Source organism: Petaurus breviceps, unplaced genomic scaffold (assembly GCF_028583685.1).
Source record: "Petaurus breviceps papuanus isolate PSGF00001 unplaced genomic scaffold, PetGlider_PUasm1.0 175, whole genome shotgun sequence".
In the NCBI taxonomy this organism is placed as follows: Eukaryota; Metazoa; Chordata; class Mammalia; order Diprotodontia; family Petauridae; genus Petaurus; species Petaurus breviceps.
This window is the reverse complement of record NW_027185764.1, coordinates 59,689,084-59,697,096: the sequence shown is the minus strand read 5'-3', so window position 1 is coordinate 59,697,096 and position 8,013 is coordinate 59,689,084. Positions and strand designations below refer to the sequence as shown.

General features: G+C 40.1%; 1 long non-coding RNA gene across 1 annotated transcript in view; it reads right to left on the bottom strand.

Moving 5' to 3' along the window:
* LOC138159156 (uncharacterized) overlaps window positions 1-4,678 on the bottom strand; it is a 12,254-nt gene extending 7,576 nt beyond the window's left edge. The window contains exon 1 of the long non-coding RNA XR_011167824.1: window positions 4,553-4,678. This is a non-coding gene — a long non-coding RNA (uncharacterized lncRNA). The remainder of the gene's footprint in view (window positions 1-4,552) is intronic.
* Window positions 4,679-8,013: the final 3,335 nt, after the last annotated feature.

Sequence of the window (8,013 nt, the reverse complement as noted above, 5' to 3'; positions counted from 1 at the left end):
ATCTATCTATCTATCTATCTATCTATCTATCTATCTATCTATCTATCTATCTATCTATCCATCTATCATCTATCTGTCTGTCTGTCTGTATCTCTATGTATCTACATTGTTTATATATCTTGGAAACCAATCCTTGTTAGAGAAATTTGATTCAAAGAATTTTTCCCACTGAACCACTTCCTTTCTTATCTTTGATGCATTAATGCTGTGAAGAAGCTTTTCAGTTTTGAGTAATAAAAGTTATTTATTTTATCTTTTCCAATTGTTTCTCTCCCTTGCTTTGTTAAGAATATATTTTTTCATTTTTCAAATGCTTTATTAACTTCTGATTTGCATCGTTAATTTCTGCCAGAATTTGAGTTACAAATTTTCTCCCCATTTTTCCCCTACCCACCACTCCAAAAGAGCAATCCCACAGGGTATCCCCTCCTCCAATCTGATCTCTCCCATATCTTCTCCCATACCCCCTTCGATTTTTCCAGTAGGGCATGGTAGATCTCCGTGCCCCAGTGCCTGTATATCTTATTTCCCAATTATATGTAAAATAGTATTAATAATAGTATATATATTTTAAACATTTGATTTTAAAACTTTGAATTCCAGATTCATTCCCTTCCTCCCTTGTCACCCATCCTTACTGGGAAGACAAGCAGTTCAGTATAGGTTGTACATGTGTAGCTAATGCAAAACATTACCATAGTAGATATATTGTAAAAGACTGACTATATTTTCCTGCCTCCTATCCCACCTCCCACTTGTTCTATTCTGTACTTTGATCCCATCTCTTTTCAAAAGTGAGTGCTTCCAACTTCCCTCCCCCCCAGCCTGCCTTCCCTTCCATCATCCCCACTCTCATCCCCTTCCCCCCTATTCTCCTGTAGGGTGAGATACCCTATTTAGTGTGTATTTCATTCCCTCCTTGAGCCAAATTAAATGAGAATAAGGTTGACCCATTCATTCCCTTTTGCCTTCCTACTCTTCCCCTCCATTGAAACCATTTTCCCTTACCTCTTCTATATGAGATAGTTTACCCCATTCTGTCTCTCTCCTCCTCTCATTATATTCCTCTCTCACTTCTTAATTTCACCTTTTAAGCATCATACCTTCCTATTAAATTGGTCCTGTTCCCTCTATCTATGTATACCTGTAAACATATACACACATTCACATATGTATTCATATGCCCATATACCCACTGATATATATATATATATATACATATATATATATATATGTATGTATTTCTATTCCCTTCAACCATTTTCATACTGAGAAAAGTTTCATCAGTTACAATTATAGTTTTTCCATGTAGGAAAGTGAATAGTTCAACTTTGATAAGTTCCTTATGATTTCTTTTTCCTGTTTACTCTCAAGCTTCTCTTACTTCTTGTATCTGAATGCCAAATTTTCTATTCAACTCTGTTTTTTTCATTAAGGATGCTTGAGTGGTGGCCACATGGCGCAGTGAGTAAGAGCACTGGCCCCAGAGTGGGGATGACCTGGGATCGAATCCGGGCTCTGATACTTAGCACCACACCCAGAAATAACTGGCTGTGTAACCTTGAGCAAGGTACTTAACCCCAATTGCTTAAAAAAAAAAAGAATTCTTGAAAGTCCTCAATTCCACTGAATGACCATATTTCCCCTTGAAACACGATACTCAGTTTTGCTGGGTAGGTGATTCTTGGATTTAATCCCAGCTCCTTTGCCCTCCAGAATATCATTTTCCAAGCCCTTTGATCCCTCAGTGTAGAAGCTGCCAGATCCTGTGTTATCCTGATTTTTGTTTCCACAATATTCAAATTGTTTCTTCCTGGCTGCTGATAATATTCTCTCCTTGATCTGGGAATTCTGGAACCTGGCTATAATATTCCTAGGAGTTTTATTTTTGGCATCTTTTTCAGGAGGTGATCAGTGGATTCTTTCAACCTCTATTTTGTCTTCTGGTTCTAAAACATCAGGGCAATTTTCCTTAAGAATTTCTTGGAGGATGATTTCTAGGTTCTTTCTTTGATCATGGCTCTCAGGTAGTCCAATAATTTTTAAGTTATCTCTCCTGGATCTATTTTCCAGGTCAGTGGTTTTTCCCATGAGATATTTCACATTACTTTCTATTCTTTCATTTGTTTGGATCTGTTTAACAGCATCTTGATTTCTCATAAAGTCACTAGCTTCCTGTAAGGGTTATGGGATTTAAAGATCTTCCATGCCCCATTGGACTTGCTGACGTAGCAGGAAGGGGTGGAGCAAGAGGAAGTGGAAGCCAAGCTAGAGTTCCTGTGGTGGCTAGCAGTGGCGGCGATGGAGGCAGCAGAGGCAGCGGCAGTGGAGGCACGAACCCCTTTTTGAATCAACCAGAATTTCTGCTAAGAACTCCTGCTGAGGACTGGAGGGGGCTGGAGCTGCTGGGAGCGAGCTTCCTGGATCCTGGGTGGTTGCTGTGAGTGGGGAGAGGAGGACCTTTGCCTGAGGTAGCCTGTTCTGTTTTAAAGGCTTGAGAATGTGGGTGCTTTCTACTTTATCTACCTGTGCCAACTTCATAACTACTCTGATGGCTTTGACTTTCTGGTTTTGGGACTCAGTCTTTTGGTATTTTAATAAATGTTCCAGCTTATTCCCCCATATAGCAAGCCTGATATATTTTGTGATGGATAATTACATCAGCATATCTGTAATTTCCATAGGCATTGTGAATATTGCATTGCTGATACACTTCCCTTTGCTCCATTCTAAATATGAGGGAATGATTCTCCTCACTGAGCTTTTGAGCTTCTTTTTCCATCTGGCAAATTCAGCTTTTTAACGCATTTCTCTCCTCATTGCCTTTTTGAGCCTCTTTTGCCAATTGAGTTCGTCTATTTTTTAAGGTGTTATTTTCCTCAGTCAGGCTGTTGACCCATTATTTTGTAATTTTCTTGCATCATTCTCATTTCTCTTCCCAATTTTTCCTCCATTTCTGTTATCTGCTTCTTAAGGTCCTCTATGGCCTGTGACCAGCTTGTATTTTCCTTTGAAGGTTTTGGTGCAGGAGTTCTGACTTCACTGTCTTCCTCCTGTTTCATGCTTTGCTCCTTTTTGTCTCCAAAATAGGAGTCTAATGTTGGATTCTTCTGTTTTCTTTGCTTCCTTTGCCTGGTCATATCACCCCTCAGTCACTTGACCCCTGGGCTTTTTGCCACAGTAGGACTCTTCCACCAGACAGGGGAGCTTTTGTCCCAAATGCTGGGGTTTTCTTAGCTGCTGGAGTTATTAGTTGGGTGCCCTCTCTGAAGCCTCCATATGCTCTGGCAAGCTGGTCACACACCCCAGGACCTCTACCCTAGACTGCAATCCAGATCCAAGCAGGTTAAAAGGAAGAGTGATTACCCCTCAGACTGGTTGCTTGGTCCCTCTACACTCTGCAGGCCAGGAGCTAAACCTGAAATGTGATGCTGGCTGAGCCAAGGAGTCTCAGCAGCTTCTCGCCCTAGGGGCAAAAGCCAATGCTCTCCCAACTATTGTTCCCAAAGTCCACATTGCACTTACGTTTCACTTTGTCCTTCACATGTATGTTTTGATAAATCTTGATACAGCCACAGCTGCTGCTGATCTGGAGTCCCTCACGCTGGTGGCTAGTCAGGGCTGCTCTGGGGCTAAAACCTCTGGCTCACGTGGGCCTGGGCTTGGCTCCCAGAGTGCTGCACTGGCTGATTCCTGCTGGCCTGGTGGGCTGTCCTCAGCAGGAAGTTAGCTTCTCTGTGTCATTTTGTGGGTTCTTCAGCTCCAAAGTTTGTTCAGAGTCCCCTTTTACATGGATTGGGAAAGGTGGAAGCCGGAGCCATGCAGGGGTCCTGTTTCTATTCCACCATCTTGACTCTGCCCCCAAGAATACATTTTTTACCCATAGCTGTGAGAGGTATATAATATGTTTCTCTTCTAATTTTTTAAGTATGATCTTTAATATCTGTAACTCCAAGCATGAGCAGCGTTACACAGGACTGCTGTTATGAACAGCTTTCAAGGTTCTGATTACAAGCATAGTGAACTCTGCATTTATTCAGCAACAAATTAAGGCATAGCATTCACAGAAAATCAAAATACAGCATTCACAATGTCACAACTCAACAACTTAACACTAAAATAGACACGTAGTTCTCAACAAAGTGGTCACATAGTTTTAAACAATATACATTCATTTACTAGCTCAATCATTTAGCAAGTCCTCAATTCAATCACAAAGTACAAAGGTTAAAGTTCTCTTTTAAACAAGGTTCATTTTCTTAGTCAATCACAAAATCCACCCCTAGGTCACAACTAGGTTACAACATCATTAGTCAGCATTAAGTACACAAGTCTTTTTATCTTGACCCAAGGCACATTCTGAGCTTCCATGGTTCCCTTTCCCACAGTTTCTGTTCCTGGGAAGACAAAGCTTGATAAAGCCACAATAACATTTAGGCACATTGCTGGCATCCTCATGAATTCACTTTCTGCCTGTGAAATCAACCTAGACCCAACAACAAGGTCTGAGACCTCTATCAACAAATGAATCTGATCAAAATAGATAAAATACCGGCACACAGTCATGGCTCCTCAGTTCTCGGCAGTTATGGTTGGCCCTCAGAAGTCCTGGGCAGTTGCAGCTGGCATTCTCTCTCTCTCTGCCTCCACGATGCTGCTCCCAGAAGTTCTCCTGGCCTCTCTTGTCTTGGGCTTTTCCCTATACTCAGCACCAGATCCTCCCTGTTCAGCCCCCTCCCGTCATGTCAACAAGTTCATCACACTGTGGGATTCATAAAATCTGGGTTAGCTTGCCAATACAAGGGGATCTTCAAATTCCATTACCATTACAATATCAAGGCCACATCTATGTAGAATGTATTGTGGAATATAGTCTAAGCCTAATTTCTTCTGAGTAGTCTACAATTCTAATTTGAGATGGCTTTCCAGTCTTCTTGGCAGTTTTTATTAAATAGTGAGTTTTTCCCTAGGTAATTTAAGTTTTCCACTTTATGAAACATTGAATTGTTGAATTTTATTGCTTTTCAATCTTCTTTGACTAGTCTGTTCCATTGCCACATCTCTATTCTTTAACTAATTGCAGATGTTTTTAATAACTATAGCTTTATAATAAAATTTGAGGTCTGGAAATGCTATTTCCCCTTTGACTTTACTTCTTTAAATCATTTTCCTTGATATTCTAGATTTTTTGTTTTAGTTCTAAATGCATTTTGTTATTATTTTATCATGTTCTGTAAAGCATCCCCTTGGTAATACAGTTGGCAAAATATTAAAATTGTAAAATAATTTTGAGGGTATTGTCACTTTTATTATATTGGCACAGCCTAGCCATGAGCACTGAATAATCCTCCAGGTATTTAAGATATTTTTTATTTCTTTGCTGGGCACTTTGTAATTGAATCTATATATGTCTTTTGTGTGCTATGGGATGTTGATCCCCAGGCTTCCCTCCCTCCTACCCCCATTTCATTGTTATTTGGAATGGGATTTCCTTATTATTGCTTCTTGTTTTTTGTTATTGTTATACAGAAATGCTATTGATTTTTGAGGATTTATTTTGTAGCCTGTGACTTTGCTTAAACTATTACCTGTCAATTAATATCTAATAATGCAATTAGTATCTTTTCTGATTCCCTAGGATTTTCTAAGTAGACCATCATATCTTCAGCTAACAGAAATCTCTTTTCCTATTTTTATTCTTTTCTCTTTTCTTATTGCTATTGATCTAATTCACATAACTATATCAAATAATAGCAGTGAGATTGAGCATTCTTGCTTCTCTCTCATATTTACTGGAAAAGGTTCTAATGTATCCTCATTGCATATAATTCTTGCTTTTGGTTTTAGATAGATGCATTTTATGATATTAAAAAAGGGCTCTCTCTGCCTATACTTTGTAGGGTTTTTAGCATAAAAGTGGTTATACTATGTCAAAGACTTTTCCCTACATCTATTAATGAATTGATAATTTAAGAAATAATGAAATGGATGGAGGCACTCAGAGCTCTTTGGGTACTCTGGGAAAGACCACAAAGTCACCAGAAGTAAGGCTGCAATCTCACTTTAATAAGGCACAGAGATTGTAGGGGCAAATGGCACAGAAGGTACAGAGGCAAGCTGTGAAAAGGATAAAGAGACAGGAATCTGAGGTCTCATTTTTATAGTCTGGGGACAACAGACTAACTCTTATCTGTGTCACCTTGGGTTTAGTTCATTAACATATCCACATCATCACCAAACTGTCATTTACCATTTGGTGTCCTGCTGGTCTTACTGTGGATGTCTGGAACTTGTCTGAGATTTTCATATTACAGGACCAAAAGACCCTGATAGAAAAGTCTAGAAGGCTTTCCCTGAATCAGCACACATTACCAGGATATGATTTTTGGTTAATATATTGTGAAGTGAAGTTTCCCCATTCTGAAAAATCAAATCTAGAGTGGCTTCAGCATCCACTAGGCCTAAGTTTAGAAGTCACCTGACCTTACAGGAATCTGGGACTTAGAGCAATGGAGACAGTGCCACCTCAGAACAAGATATGCCAAATAAGGACAAAACTGCTTTCCTGGCCTTGCATTGGACATCCACATGATTACATGTCCTTTGTCTCTGAGATAGATTCCCGGGCTTAGGTTGTGGGCTGGCTTCCCCACCAATGATAGTGAAGGCCAGTTGGGGGTTGGGTTTCTGGGTTAGAAATATATATAACCATGGTCTTGCTTCCACATGTTGCTCTCTCCCTGGCAGACGACAGACACAGAGTTTTTTCTCAGGAAGAATAAAGACCTTTTCTGATCTCAGACTGAGACTTAGACTCTGAACTCTTTCATCTCATACAATATGGTACAATTTGTAAATTAAATTCCTTTGATCTTTGGAATGGTTTGTACGGGATTTCTAGGTTTCCCTTTGCAATCTTACTTCTTACTATTGCCACTTTATATTCACTACTTATAAACTTACTATACTGATTATAAGAGGGGGTGGGGTTGGTCAAATCGAAAGAACTGGATACAGTTTTGACACAATTGAGATGATTATGTGGTTTGGGACATTTTGGTGTTTGATAAACTTGTAAATAGAATATTTAGGGAAGAACTCCATATTTGATAAGAATTATGGAGAACAGTGAAATGCAAACTAGAAGACATTAGGCTTAGACCAACATCTTACAAAACACTCCACAATAAATTCAAAATAGGTAAGGAGTCTGAATATTGAAGTTCAGATCACAAAAAATGAGGAGAAGCATATCATTATACTGTTGAGCACAACTCCACCCTTCCCTCCTCTAATTGATCTGTGAGTAGGAATTTCAGCACAACTCCACCCTTCCCTTACCCAATTTATCTGTGAGCAGGAAATTCAGTCTAGGGTAAAATCCTTGCTACATTCTTCCTGTCCCCTGGCCCCCCCCCCTCCCCCCCCCACACACACTTACCAGATATTCCCCATCTCCACCCATTCTAGGTTCCCTGTCCCTCAGCCTAGGGAAAACTTCTCTGGTGAGGGAAATTCAAAATACACTGACCAATCACTGATTGCAGACGCAATCTGACTATTGTAATCTCTTTAAAAATCGGCACATTGTCCATGTCAACTCACTGTCTGATCTTTGTATGTGACTCTGGCAGTCCCTTGGTAATAAAATCCACTTCCAAATTTATTCCCGGGGATCTTCTGTCTCACTCATTTCATGCTCTACAATACCTTTTATGGTTTTGGGGAAGGGATAGAATTGACCTACAGGCTCTGGGAACCCCCTTTAGCTCTGATTGAATCTTCCCATTTGATGAGGCATTTGCATGAGGCTATAAGTCTTTCTTTCATTGTGGCTCAGTACAAATCTCAATCCCTCCTTTGTCCACCAACTTCCCACCCTTGATCCTCTCAATACCCTTATCTCCAGGTGGCCTCCAGCAACTTCCCACCCTTAATCACTCATTTACTGGAGTCTGACCTCATTAACTCCTCCTGTAGCCCCGCCCCAAACTCCTCCCACAACTTTGTCTC